Below are 14502 nucleotides of genomic sequence, written 5' to 3' on the forward strand. Positions count from 1 at the left end.
GTTAGAGAGAGGGGAGCTCAGCCAGGGTTCGTGCTCCTGATCACTGTCCAGTGAGCCCTGGGTTTGAGAGAGAGGTGAAATCTGCCAGGGTTCCTGCTCCTGATCACAGTCCAGTGACCCCTGGGTTAGAGAGAGAGGGGAGATCAGCCAGGGTTCACGCTCCTGATCACTATCTAGTGACCCCTGGGTTAGAGAGAGAGGGAAATCAGCCAGGGTTCACGCTCCTGATCACTATCCAGTGACCCCTGGGTTAGAGAGAGAGGGAAATCAGCCAGGGTTCCTGCTCCTGATCACTATCCAGTGACCCCTGGGTTAGAGAGAGAGGGAAATCAGCCAGGGTTCATGCTCCTGATCACTATCCAGTGACCCCTGGGTTAGTGAGTGGGGAAATCAGCCAGGGTTCCTGCTCCTGATCACTGCCCAGTGACCCCTGGGTTAGAGAGAGAGGGAAATCAGCCAGGGTTCATGCTCCTGATCACTGTCCAGTGACCCCTGGGTTAGAGAGAGGGGAAATCAGCCTGGGTTCCTGCTCCTGATCACTGCCCAGTGACCCCTGGGTTAGAGAGACATGTGAAATCAGCCAGGGTTCCTGCTCCTGATCACAGTCCAGTGACCCCTGTGTTAGAGAGAAACACACAGAAACACAGAAACCCCACAGTGCAGATAGAGGCCATTTCGGCCCATCGAGCCTGCACCGACACATAACCCACCCGATCCCCGTAACCCCATGTATTTAACCTCCCTAACACTAAGGGTCAATTTATCATAGCCAATCATCCTAACCCGCACATCGTTGGACTGTGGGAGGAAACCGGAGCACCCGGAGAAAACCCACGCAAACACGGGGAGAATGTGCAAACCCCACACAGACAGTCACCCGAGGCCGGATTCGAATCAGGATCCCTGGTGCTGTGAGGCAACAGTGCTATCCACTATGCCACCGTGCCGCCCGGAGAGAGGGGATTTCAGCCAGGGTTCATGCTCCTGATCACTGCCCAGTGACCCCTGGGTTAGAGAGAGAGGGAAATCAGCCAGGGTTCCTGCTCCTGATCACTATCCAGTGACCCCTTGGTTAGAGAGAGGTTAAATCAGCCAGGGTTCCTGCTCCTGATCACAGTCCAGTGACCCCTGGGTTAGAGAGAGAGGCGAAATCAGCCAGGGTTCCTGCTCCTGATCACAGTCCAGTGAGCCCTGGGTTAGAGAGAGAGGGGAAATCAGCCAGGGTTCATGCTCCTGATCACTGCCCAGTGACCTCTGGGTTACAGAGAGAGGGAAATCAGCCAGGGTTATTTAAATCATGTTGCGAGAAAGGGAAATAGTTTGTGCCCCAGTTTGTACCTCAGAGTCTGAGAGACGGAGGGAGCGGCAACAGAAAAAGAGGAAACAACATCTCCAAAAACTGATCCCAGCTCATCTCCAAGGCTGGGGATAGATAACCTCGCCGCCTTCTTAGGAAGTTTAACCACTTTATTCACTTTCTGATTGGAGCTCCGTTTGGAATTAGACTTTAGTTTGTCAGATGTTTAACGACAGCATTGAAGGGGGAAAGAGAAACTTGGAGCAACTTCTTCTGTCAAAGCTGCAGTGAGACTTGAAAGAATTTAAAGATTTTTAATGAACATTTCACCAAAAATGAGTGTAAGAAACACTTTCTCCCCCTAAGTTTCGAGCATGATTTTGGAAGAGACTGAAGCAAAAGCCAATTTTCCCCTCATCTAAACAAGTTTCAACCAGGTCTTGAAGTCCAAACGCTCTGAAATGGTTAAAATGTTTTCAAATTGAAATATATCAAGATTTGATTTTGAGTGATTGCCTGAAGTGAGTAGCTTTACACAAACATGCAATCATGGTGTTGAGGAGGGGGAAGGTAGGGGAGGATTTGTAGGAGTTACATATTACTTTTTAATGACTTTTTAAAAATATACCATTAAGACATTTAGGAAGAGAACCAAGAAAGGGGAAAAACACAAACCATTTTATAATGTCTGTCATTCGATAGTCCTAACAAGTCGCAGGAATAACGTAAATATAGATATCCTCTTATACATTTAGTGGAGTGTTAATTGAAGCAAGAGTTATGTAATGATGTATAAAAATTGCCGGAAGCTAATTTAGAAGAAACCACTCTTTGTTTATTGAGAGAGACACAGAAAATACTTTGATTAAAGTGATAACGTACACTTCGATTTGGTTTGAATGTTTGAAATAGGAGATTAAAATTTGTGAGTATAATGAAGTTTGTATCCTGCTTTTAATTGCGAAGTACCTAAAATAATTCAACACTCCTTGTGACAAGAGCAGGGATTAATATTGTGGAGAATGTTTGAGAGAAAAACATTAGAAGCAAAATTGGTAAATTATAAATCTTTATGTCAACATATCAGTAAACATTTGCAAGTCAGTCTGACTGGTTTTGCTGTCCAAGAAGAAAAACAATTGTTTTTTTCTGTTAAGTCATAGCTTTGCCTGCTTTTTGTTTATAATTCAGTGACACAAATTGTGTGTATATTTGTAAATTGTAAAGTAACAGCAATAAATCACATTTCTGTGACATTCTTTATGCCTTAAACGATTCAATTTGTGGCTCGGAATCTAGAAGCTTCTTTACCTGAAAGGTTTGAATGGTTAAAGTTGTTCTCAGCTATCAAAAGCTTTTTGCGACATTCCTGCATTGTGGAACAGTATGATGTCTTTGCAGAGACAGGAATCGCATGGTTGAATGGAGGTTTTTCTGATCTGTTGCATCCTGTGTAGATCAGAAACAGGTAAAGGTGTTCATAGTAAACAGCCCAAGGCAATGAAATGCTGAAAAATTGTCTGGCCAATGTCAGAGATTTCAAGCACAGGACATGTGGAATATACAAAACCCCATAGCCCTGCATCAATCCCAAACTAATCGCAATGCCCCGCTTACTCCCCTAGCCCTGTATCAATCTCAAACTAATGCCACTGCCCCGCTCTCTCCCGATAGCCCTGTATCAATCCCAAACTTTTCCCAATGCCTCGCTCTCTCCCGATAGGCCTGTATCAATCCCAAACTAATCCCACTGCCCCGATCTCTCCCGATAGCCCTGTATCAATCCCAAACTAATCCCACTGCCCTGCTTTCTCCCCATAGCCCTGTATCAATCCCAAACAAATCCCACTGCCCCGCTCTCTCCCCATAGCCCTGTATCAAACCCCAATGTAAGCCCACTGCCCTGCTTTCTCCCCATAGCCCTGTGTTATATCCAAACAAATCCCACTGCCCCGCTCTCCACATAGCCCTGTATCATTCTCCAAACTAATCCCACTGCCCCGCTCTCTATCCATAGCCCTGTATCAATCCCCAAACTAATCCCACTGCGCCGCTCTCTCTCGACAGCCCTGTATCAATCCCAAACTAATGCCACTGCCCCGCTCTCTCCAGATAGCCCTGTATCAATCCCAAACTTTTCCCAATGCCTCGCTCTCTCCCAATAGCCCTGTATCAATCCCAAACTAATACCACTGCCCCGCTCTCTCTCGACAGCCCTGTATCAATCCCAAACTAATCACACTGACCTGCTCTCTCCCCATAGCCCTGTATCAATCCCAAACTTTTCCCAATGCCTCGCTCTCTCCCGATAACCCTGTATCAATCCCGAATTAATCACACTGCCCCGATCTCTCCCAATAGCCCTGTATCAATCCCAAACTAATCCCACTGCCCCGCTCTACCCCATAGCCCTGTAACAATCCCAAAATAATCCAACTGCCCCGCTCTCTCCCCATAGACCTGTATCAATCCCAAACTAATCACACTGCCCCGCTCTCTCCCCAAAGCCCTGTATCAATCCAAACTAATCACACTGCCCCACTCTCACCCCATAGCCCTGTATCAATCCCAAAACTAATCCGCCTGCCCGCTCTCTCCCCATAGCCCTGTATCAATCCCCAAACTAATCACACTGCCCCGCTCTCTCCCCATAGCCCTGTATCAATCCCCAAAATAATCCCACTGCCCCGCTCACTCCACATAGCCCTGTATCAATCCGAAACTAATCCCACTGCCCCGCTCACTCCCGAGTGCCCTGTATAAATCCTAAACTAATCCCACTGTCCCGCTCTCTCCCGATAGCCCTGTATCAATCGCAAACTAATCCCAATGACCCGCTCTGTCCCCATAGCCCTGTATCAATGCCAAACTAATCACGCTGCCCCAGTTTCTCCCAATAGCCCTGTATCAATCCCAAACTATTCCCAATGCCTCGCTCTCTCCCGATTGCCCTGTATCAATCCCAAACTAATCACACTGCCCCACTGTCTCCCCATAGCCCTGTATCAATCCCAAACTAATCACACTGCCCCGCTCTCACCCCATAGCCCTGTATCAATCCCCAAACTAATCCCACTGCCCCACTCTCTCCCCAGAGCTCTGTATCAATCCCAAACTAATCACACTGCCCCACTGTCTCCCCATAGCCCTGTATCAATCCCAAACTAATGACACTGCCCCGCTCTCACCCCATAGCCCTGTATCAATCCCCAAACTAATCCCACTGCCCCACTTTCTCCACATAGCTCTGTATCAATCCCAAACTAATCCCACTGCCCTGCTCTCTCCCCATAGTCCTGTATCAATCCCAAACAAATAACACTGCCCCGCTCTCTCCCCATAGCCCTGTATCAATCCCAAACTAATCCCACTGCCCCGCTCTCTCCCCATAGCCCTGTATCAATCCCTAACTAATCACACTGCCCCAATCCCTCCCGATAGTCCTGTATCAATCCCAAACTATTCCCAATGCCCCGCTCTCTCCCGAAAGCCCTGTATCAATCTCAAACTAATCCCACTGCCCCGATCTCTCCTCATAGCCCTGTATCAATCCGAAACTAATCCCAATGCCCCGCTCTCTCCCCACAGCCCTGTTTCAATCCCCAAACTAATGTGGAAGTACAGTTTCTCATTTCGACATAAAATGGCTTCCTGAGCATAGAGCGAAATCCATTTAAAATTTAAAATGGCCAACAGCATGATTCACTAATCATGTTTCAAGGGAACGAGATAATTTAGGAATGCTATATACATACTCCTTGTTTGTGATAAGCTTAACAAGGAGCCTCCTTTACGAAACAAACAGTCAAGGACATGATAAGGTAAACATCAGCCCACAGGCCCAGTTGGTACAGTGAGAGAACAGAGGGAACAGAGAGATCCCATAATAAAGGATTAGTTAATCTTATCCCAAGGTATTTCCGTTCATTATTCTAACGCAGCCCGGAATACGTTGTTTCAATAATTCGCAAGGTCTGTGCCTTTGTAATCAGTTATGATTCAATACTATGTCATGTGGCATAGAAAGCCTGTTTTGCTTCTGTACTGTATAAATATACTACAACTCCTGTATTACGTGGAAGAGGTCTGATGTAGCCCTTGTCTACACAAATCTTCCCTTGCAAGCAAATAAAGCCTGTTGTTAACGATACTTTGTGTTTAAGAGTCTTACTCGGGAGTCGAGACTTCGACAGTATAACTTGGAGGTTCCACCGAGATCGCTTGCTGCCTTTCGGTAAATCACGGACAAGGGCATCGTGAATCTCTAATGACAGATCTTGAATGGCCACAGTGATTTTTTCACATAAAAGAATTTCTCATTCGATATTATGTTGGTGTGGTCTGTTTCTTCCGACGGGAGTACTGCGCTCTAGTTAAGACTCATGTTTTAGAGTTGAGTTGAATTCTGTAACATTTGCTTCTTTTATTGTTGACCACTGAAGGGAGGAGAATACTGACAACTCAAGTCTTTAAAGAAAAAGTATCGGGCAAAGAAGGCAAAAGGAAAGTCGACAGGGCTGAGTCGCAGACAGATAAGGTACCAAATTAAAACTGCAGTATCAAGGGTGGGTCCCTTGATCAAGGGTGGGTCCCTTGAGCTGGGGCTGAGTCCCGCGGCAGAAAGTATCGTTTGAGAATTGTCACTGTAATTTTTTAAGATCTGTATTATCAGGCTCAGGATTTTTCTCCGTTGAGATACCTTCTACGAGGGTTCAAGCCCCTCGCAATAAAGCATAAGGATTCTATATTGTTTTCCATTTTTGTTGACTATTGACAACATTAAGACAGAAAACTCTCACATAAAGTATAAGTTAAACGTTAAGGACTCAGCTTGTAGTGGCGTACAACGCAAACTGAGAATTGGCTATTTGTTTAGTTTAAAGTATAAGATAAATGTCTGAATATTTGGTCTGTTTGCCTGTTTGGGCAGCTGCATTGCTTATCTTTTCTTTGACGGTTGTTATTACTTGTTATTTTTCATCACTTGTGGTCCTTTGGACAGTCAGTAATAATCGTGAGGGGGTAAGGGGTGAAACTTGCGATCTAGAAGAAGAGAGCCTAGTTTAAAAAAAAAACACACCAAACAAACTAAGATGGGAGCTGCACAGAGCAAGATCCCAGAAAAGGGAACTCCCGCTTCTTATGTCTTTACCTACTATGGTCAGATATCCACAAATGATTTACCTAAGTGGGCTAGATGGACAAAGAAAGATAGACACCCTTTCCCCGTGGATGGTACATTCAATCTAGATAGAATCACGTGTCTAGAAAACTGCCTAGCAGGCAGAGACCCACGTAGAAGGGGTGCAAAATCAATAAATTGGTCTGCCTTCTCAGACTGGAAAAGGGAAGCAGAAAAACGTAAAGAGCGCAGCATATTAACTAGCAAAATTGAGAACAAAAATAAGAAAAGAGATCTAATGAATAAATTGACTAAACAAGAAGAGATTACACTAATGCCTTTAAGACAAATCCCGAAGCCCACCGCCCCTCCTTGTGAATATCCTCCCCTTCCCACGACTCATTCCAGTAATGACGAGGATGAGGGATGGTTCAGAAGACCAGCCCCACCTCCTGACTACGAAGCACAACAACCAGCCGCACCAGCTGCTGAACCACCTGACCCCGGTGCTGCAAGGCAGGAGAACAGACCCAACACTAGGTCTGTGACTGCCAGTCAATCAAACCAAGGAGGAGCTGAACGAATTGGTGCTTTTCCACGCAGACGTTTCCCCAATGTCCACAATGTTGACGGAGCTCCAGTCGCTGTCCACCGCTCATGGACAGCTGGTGTGCTTAGGACAATAATTCATGAATTACCCGATCCCACAGAGAACTTAGAAAAGGCAATTAATGAACTCAAAAGTATCATTATCTGCCACCAGCCCACCATTGTGGATGTTGACCAGCTATTTAGAGCTTGGTTAAAAGATACCAAATACCGCCTTTTGACGGAAGGCGTAGGCCAGGATAGGTTTCAGCTTTTCGAAAACCATAGAACAAATCAAGGCTGGAATCCAGAAACCTTACCTGATGATGCATTCTGGACTGAATTGTACAGAATAATGCATGTCAAATTCCATAAAAAGGATGAATTGGACAAAGATAATTGAGACAACTCACAAAAGGGATGAAGACGTTGAGGATTATATGGAAATAATGGAAGCGGTTATGGGACAGCATTCGGGTATGACAAAAGAAAATGATCAAATCCCTTTAATTAATGCCCTTGTAAACGGCCTCAGAACAGAACTTAAGGAACCGTTGACTTTAGTTTGCCTTGACTGGAGACATAAACCCATTCCTGAATTGACACAAATCTTGAAAGGAATACAGGAAAGGAATAAAGATCAAAAGAATAAAGTTTCTTTGTTAATGGAGCAAGCAGCTTCTCCAGCCCCGACCACCCAGACTAATATTTACTACCAGGGTCAGAACAGGGGACGAGGTAGAGGATATAACAGAGGTAGATTCAGAGGCAGGGGTAGAGGTGGTGGTGGCAGGGGCCAGTGGAACGGAGGAGGAAATACAAGCACATGTTTTAATTGTGGTCTGATTGACCACTGGAAAGCCAATTGCCCTTACCCAACACCGCACAATCAAGGTTGGGAAGGTACACCCAACAATATGAGTACCCAAGCCCAGCTTCACAATCGTCCGCAGGCAAATTTCACTACAGGGAATCCTTGGGAAACTCAAAATACGGGAGTGCAAAATTATTCAGCATGACGCAGAGACGCAGCCCCAGACGTTAACCACCTCCTGCAGTTACCCTTAGTGTCAGTAAATGCTAGAGAGGAGCCATATCTGTCTATACAAATGCAGGGCAAGAGCGTTCTCTTTCTCGTCGACACAGGAGCTACTCGTTCCATATTGACAAAGCAATATGCCAGAGGAACCCCGTGTACTGAACAGAATGTCTCATGTATAGGGCTCTCCGGATCTTCACAAACTATGACGTGGTCGCAACCACTAGAGATACAAGCAGATAATTCCCATGGCCAACATGTCTTTCTCCTATCAGAGGAAGCCCCTATGAATCTCTTGGGAAGAGATTTGTTGTGCAAAATGCAAGCAACAATAATTTGCTCAGAGAAGGGATTACAGGTGTATATACCTACTGACAGATGCACCATGTATCCCTTACGCGAATGCTCCCCTCAAGTTATCCCACGGGAGACGGAGCAACTGCTCGATCAGATCCCGCCACAGGTATGGTCCAGTCACACAAATGAAGTTGGCAAAATGCTAACTGCTCAGCCATACAAGATCACATTAAAGCCAGCCGTTCGATTGCCCCGTAGACCGCAGTACCCGATCTCAGCAGCAGCTGAACAAGGAATTCAGCCTGTCATTAACTCTTTGTTGGAGCAAGGAATAATTGTCCCAACCCAGAGTCAATGCAACACTCCAATTTTTCCGGTAGAAAAGAAAGAAAGTGGAAGGTGGAGACTTGTGCAGGATCTTAGAGCAGTGAACGAATCAGTATTACCCGTTTATCCAGTTGTGCCAAATCCTGCCACTATCCTGACCAGTATTCCCTATCCACCAAGATTCGCAATTCCTGTTCGCATTTACATTCAAAGGAACACAGTACACTTGGACGAGACTCCCGCAGGGCTACACAGAAAGCCCCACAATTTTTTCACAAAGCCTGAAACGCGATTTAGAAGACATACACTTTACCGGAGGGTCCACGCTTATCCAATACATCGATGATTTGCTGATAGCTTCACCTGACGCACAGTCATGCCAGACTGACTCGCTTATCATGCTACGCACCCTAGCGGCAAAAGGACATAGGATATCACGTTCTAAGCTGCAGTTTGTGTCAGAGACAGTACAATATTTGGGACATGAACTTTGATGCAAGAAAGAATTAAAGCCATTTGTGAGGCACCCTTGCCTACTACTAAACAGCAATTGAAACATTTTCTCGGCATGTCAGGATACTGTAGGCAATGGATCATGGGATATTCAGATCTGGTACGCCCACTGCTAGATATCTCCGCACCCACAGGGGAAGATCCTCTCGTCTGGAGTAAAAAGGCAGAAGACGCCTTTGAAAATGTTAAACAAGCCCTTACATCAGCTCCAGCATTAGGGCTACCAGACTATCAGAAACAGTTTAACCTTTTCGTCCATCATAAATCGGGTTTTGCTCAATCTGTCCTGACTCAATCCCACGGGGATAAACAGCGACCCTTAGCGTATTTCAGTACTCAATTAGATCCCGTTGCACGTGGGTTGCCTGGATGCCTGCCAATTCTAGCTGCTGCCTATTACGCTGTACAACAGGCTCAAGGCATCACGCTTAATCACCGAACTGTTTTGTTTGTACCACATTCAGTGGAAGTACTGTTATCAAAATACGCCACTCAGCATCTAACATCAGCCCGTAGCAGCAAATGTGAGGTTGAACTGTTATCCAACTCCAATCTCATAATTCAAAGATGTTCAGTTTTGAATCCAGCCACGCTGCTACCCACAGAAGAGGACGGTATCCCACACTGCTGTGACACGGTTACCCAGTTGGCTACTAAGCCCCGAACAGATTTATCTGGAACTCCTGTTCCTAATAGTGACTTGGTATTCTACGTAGATGGATCGGCCCTTAGGGATGATAAAGGATCACCTAGGGCTGGGTATGCCGTTTCTGATGATCATTCAGTCATGGAGGCGCTCTCACTACCTCAATCATTTTCAGCGCAACAAGCAGAACTCTTCGCTCTTACCAGAGCTTGTATATTGGCTACTGATCAAACTGTTAACATTTATACCGACTCCAGGTATGCTTTTGGAGTTGCTCACGATTATGGACAGATCTGGAAATTAAGGGGATTTCTAACTTCCTCAGGATCAACTATTAAGAATGCCGAGCAAATCAATAATCTTTTAAAGGCTCTAGTGTGCCCCACTAAGATTTCAGTTATTAAATGTCAGGCTCATACAGACAGTCAGGATCAGATATCCTTGGGTAACGAGCGATCAGATAGAGCTGCTAAATCAGCCGCTCTGTCAGATACAGGGCCACTGGTCTCAGCCTTTGTTTTGCGTCAACAGAAATCAGATAATGACCCACCTTCTATTAATGATGTTTTAGCCTTTCAGCCACAGGCTAACCCGGACGAAGTGTTAGCTTGGGCAAGGGATTTTTGCTTTAAAACGCCTGAAGGAGTATGGGTTCACCATGACGGCCGCATGGTGGCTCCAAAATCTTTACTTCCATGGATTGCCCGATGCGTTCATGTGTTCACGCATGCGGACAAAGGGGGGATGGCAGACTATATTAATCAAACATGGTATGCACCAGGTATTTCGGCAATTGCAAAACAAATCAGTGAAAGGTGCACCATTTGCCAGGAAATGAATCCAGGCAAGACAGAGAAGGTACAAGCTGCCTCCCACCCAAATCCACCAGGCCCTTTCGTACATTTACAAATGGATTTTATTGAATTACCTCCATGTTTAGGATTTAAGTATGTGTTAGTAATTATAGGTATGTTTTCAAGATGGGTTGAAGCTTTCCCATGTAAAAAGAATGATGCTGTAACAGTAGCAAAGTGCTTGTTAAAAGAAGTCATACCCAGGTTTGGAATACCTATGCAGCTTTCAAGCGACAGAGGATCGCATTTCACTGGAGCAATTATAAAAGAACTATGTAAAGCTTTGCAGATTAACCAGCATTTTCACTGCAGTTATCATCCACAATCCGCAGGACTGGTGGAAAGACATAATGGAGTGCTGAAGAATAAACTTTCTAAACTTTGCAATGAAACTGGACTTAAATGGGTCGAACTATTACCCTTAGCATTGATGATAATGCGAGCAGCAACTAACAGGACAAATGGACTGTCTCCATATGAGATTGTTATGGGACGACCCCTAAGGCTGCCATTCTCAGCACCATTTACGGTGAAACAAATGGACATTCATAAAATGGACGAGACTATGCTAAACTATTGCATTGCATTAACTAAATGTATTTCCAGCTTTCACCAACAGGTAAAAGAAGCTCAAACGAGTCCAGCAGAGGGAAAGTGCCACGACTTGAAACCAGGAGATGACGTCTACGTGAAGGTTTTTAAAAGGAAGAACGGTCTACAACCACGCTTTGAAGGACCATATCAAGTGCTCCTGACTACAAACACAGCCGTAAAAGTCAAGGAAAGATCTTCCTGGATTCACGCATCCCACTGCAAGAAGGCACCGAATAGAGACAATTGAATTTTGAAAGACTCTAACAATGAAGATGTTACTTATATTTTGTATACTAATCAGACTACTGAGTCTAATATGCCAAGGAGATGGGGAAAGATCCCGAAAGAAACGAGAATTACACGTGAATACCTACCTGTATTGATGGTTGACCTTGTCTAAGATCGTCTTTCGTTTTTGTTTATTCTTAGTGTTTGGGCGTGTATTCTTGTAGGGGTTGAATTGTGTTTGATTTGATTTCAGGTTTATGTCTTTGTGAAGTTCTGCAGCTTATGTTAGCCTGCAGTGTTCTAATTTCCCTGCAGGCTAATATAAGCTGCAGAACTTCACAAAGACATAAACCTGAAATCAAATCAAACACAATTCAACCCCTACAAGAATACACGCCCAAACACTAAGAATAAACAAAAACGAAAGACGATCTTAGATAAGGCCAACCATCAGTACAGGTATATCTCGAGGGTGGTTCAAAACAGAAGTCGGTATCCTTGGCTAAAATCTAAATTTGGTATGAGGACCGAAAAAAAAAAAGGGTTAATTTCAGTTATGTTGTCCTTGTAAGGACAAAAGGGAAGAATGTGGAAGTACAGTTTCTCACTTAGACACAAAATGGCTTCCTGGGCATAGACTAAAAACTGAAATGGCCGACAGCATGATTCACTAACCAGTCTCTAGGGGATGAGACAAGTTAGGAATGCTACATTCGTACTCCTTATCTATTATAAGCTTACAAAGAGCCTCATTCACCAAACAATTAGCCAAGGACATGATAAGGTAAACATCGGCCTACAGGTCCAGCTGGTATAGTGAGAGAACAGAAGGAACAGAGGGATCCCATAATAAAGGATTAGTTAATCTTATCCCGAGGTATTTCTGTTTGCTATTCTAACGCAGCCCGGAATACGCTGTTTCAATAATTCGCAAGGTCTGTGCCTTTGTAATCAGGTATGATTCCATACTATGTCATGTAGCATAGAAAGCTTGGTTTGTTTCTATACTGTATAAATATGAACAACTTCTTTATTTCTTTGAAGAGGTCTGATGTAGCCCTTGACTACACAACTCTTCCCTTGCAAGCAAATAAAGCCTGTCTTTAATGATACTTTGTGTTTAAAGAGTCTTACTTGGCAGTCGAGACTTCGACACCCCCAGTCTCTCTCTCTCTCTCTCTCTTCCCCCCAGTCTCTCTCTCTCACTCCCCCATCTCTCTCTCTTCCCCCCAGTCTCTCTCTCTCTCTCTTCCCCCCAGTCTCTCTCTCTGTCTTCCCCCCAGTCTCTCCCTCCCCAGTCTCTCTCTCTCTCTCCCCCCGAGTCGCTCTCTCTCTCTCCCCCGTCTCTCTCTCTCTCCCCCGTCTCTCTCTCTCCCCCCATCTCTCTCTCTCTCTCTCTCCCCCCCCCCCAGTGTCTCTCTCTCTTTGAGGAAGTAACTGGTAAAATAGATGGGGGAGAGCCAGTGGATGTGGTGTACCTTGACTTCCAGAAAGCCTTCGATAAGGTTCCACACAAAAGATTATCATGCAAAATTAAGGCTCATGGGATTGGGGGCAAAGTATTAACGTGGATAGAGAACTGGCTGGCGGATAGAAAACAGAGAGTTGGAATGATGCGCTATCAATTACTCATAAAAGACTGAGAGTTAGAAGAGTAACTAAAGGCTTTTATTAACAACAGAATGGAGGTCTGCCTCGAGTGGTCGACCGGTCCAGGATACCAAGGGCTGGGGAGCAGTCACCTTTATACTAGGACCTGTGGGAGGAGTCGGCCGAGGCATGTCCAGGCATGTACACAGTGGAATACAAACAGGACAAACAGGAATACAAACAGTGGTTTACCACATTCACCCCTTGTTTAAAATTGAGTCCGGCGGGGTGAAGTGTATTAAAAGTTAGTGTATTGGAGTCTCTCCGGAGGTCTTGTCTGCCGCTGTGATCGGCGTGGCGACGGCAGGGGTAGTGAAGCTTCCGGCGTCGAGTCCAGCGTAGGCTGTGGCACAGGCGTGTCGTCCTCGTAGATGTCGAGCGGGTCGCGGGGCCCAGGCCTGCCGTCTGCTGGGGCTGGATATCGGATCGTGGGGGGGGGTGGTAGTGGGTAGTGGGTTACTGCGGCCCCCGAGGGTGCAAGGTCTCTTATGGAGACTGTGTCCTCCCGCCCGTCCGGGTATGCGATGTAAGCATACTGGGGGTTGGCGTGGAGGAGGTCGACCCTCTCGACCAGGGGGTCCGTTTTATGGGTCCTCACGTGTCTTCTCAGTAGGACCGGCCCTGGGGACGTCAGCCATGGCGGTAGCGATGTCCCCGATGTGGACTTCCTTGGGAAAACAAACATTTTCTCATGAGGGGTGGCGTTAGTGGCAGTGCAGAGCAGTGACCGAATAGAGTGGAGCGCATCGGGGAGTACATCCTGCCAGCGGGAGGTTGGAAGGCCCCTAGACTTTAAGGCTAGCAGGACGGCCTTCCAAACCGTCGCATTTTCTCTTTCCACCTGTCCGTTCCCCCGGGGGTTGTAACTGGTGGTCCTGCTTGTGGCAATACCCCTAGTTAGCAGGTACTGACGGAGTTCGTCGCTCATAAACGATGAGCCCCGGTCGCTATGGATATAGCTGGGGAAGCCGAACAGGGTGAAGAGGTTGTTCAGACATTTAATGACCGTGGCACTGGTCATGTCCGGGCAGGGGAAGGCGAACGGGAAACGGGAGTACTCATCAATAATATTGAGGAAGTACACATTGCGGTCGGAGGAGGGGAGAGGCCCTTTAAAATCAACGCTCAGGCGCTCGAAGGGGCGAGTGGCTTTTATCAGGTGGGCCCTGTCTGGTCTATAAAAGTGCGGTTTGCACTCAGCGCAGACTTGGCAGTTCCTGGTCATGATCCTGACCTCCTCAATAGAGTAAGGCAGGTTGCGGGCCTTGATGAGGTGGAAGAACCTGGTGACCCCCGGGTGGCAGAGGTCATTGTGGAGGGCCCGTAGTCTATCGATCTGCGCGCTGG

The 14502-nt window shown here is 46.1% G+C and overlaps 1 long non-coding RNA gene and 1 pseudogene across 2 annotated transcripts in view; one reads left to right on the plus strand and one right to left on the minus strand.

The window, feature by feature from the left end:
* Positions 1-11812, plus strand: part of LOC147094455 (uncharacterized) — a 47268-nt gene extending 35456 nt beyond the window's left edge. For both annotated transcript variants that reach the window (XR_015074742.1, XR_015074743.1), the window contains exons 2-3: positions 5740-5834; positions 11290-11812. This is a non-coding gene — a long non-coding RNA (uncharacterized LOC147094455). The remainder of the gene's footprint in view (positions 1-5739; positions 5835-11289) is intronic.
* LOC147094447 (uncharacterized) overlaps positions 1-14502 on the minus strand; it is a 440563-nt pseudogene that overhangs the window by 355873 nt on the left and 70188 nt on the right.

The sequence above is a fragment of the Somniosus microcephalus genome, unplaced genomic scaffold, assembly GCF_052327205.1.
Source record: "Somniosus microcephalus isolate GS21.2 unplaced genomic scaffold, FLI_Smic_1.0 unresolved_chr1, whole genome shotgun sequence".
NCBI classification, from domain to species: Eukaryota; Metazoa; Chordata; class Chondrichthyes; order Squaliformes; family Somniosidae; genus Somniosus; species Somniosus microcephalus.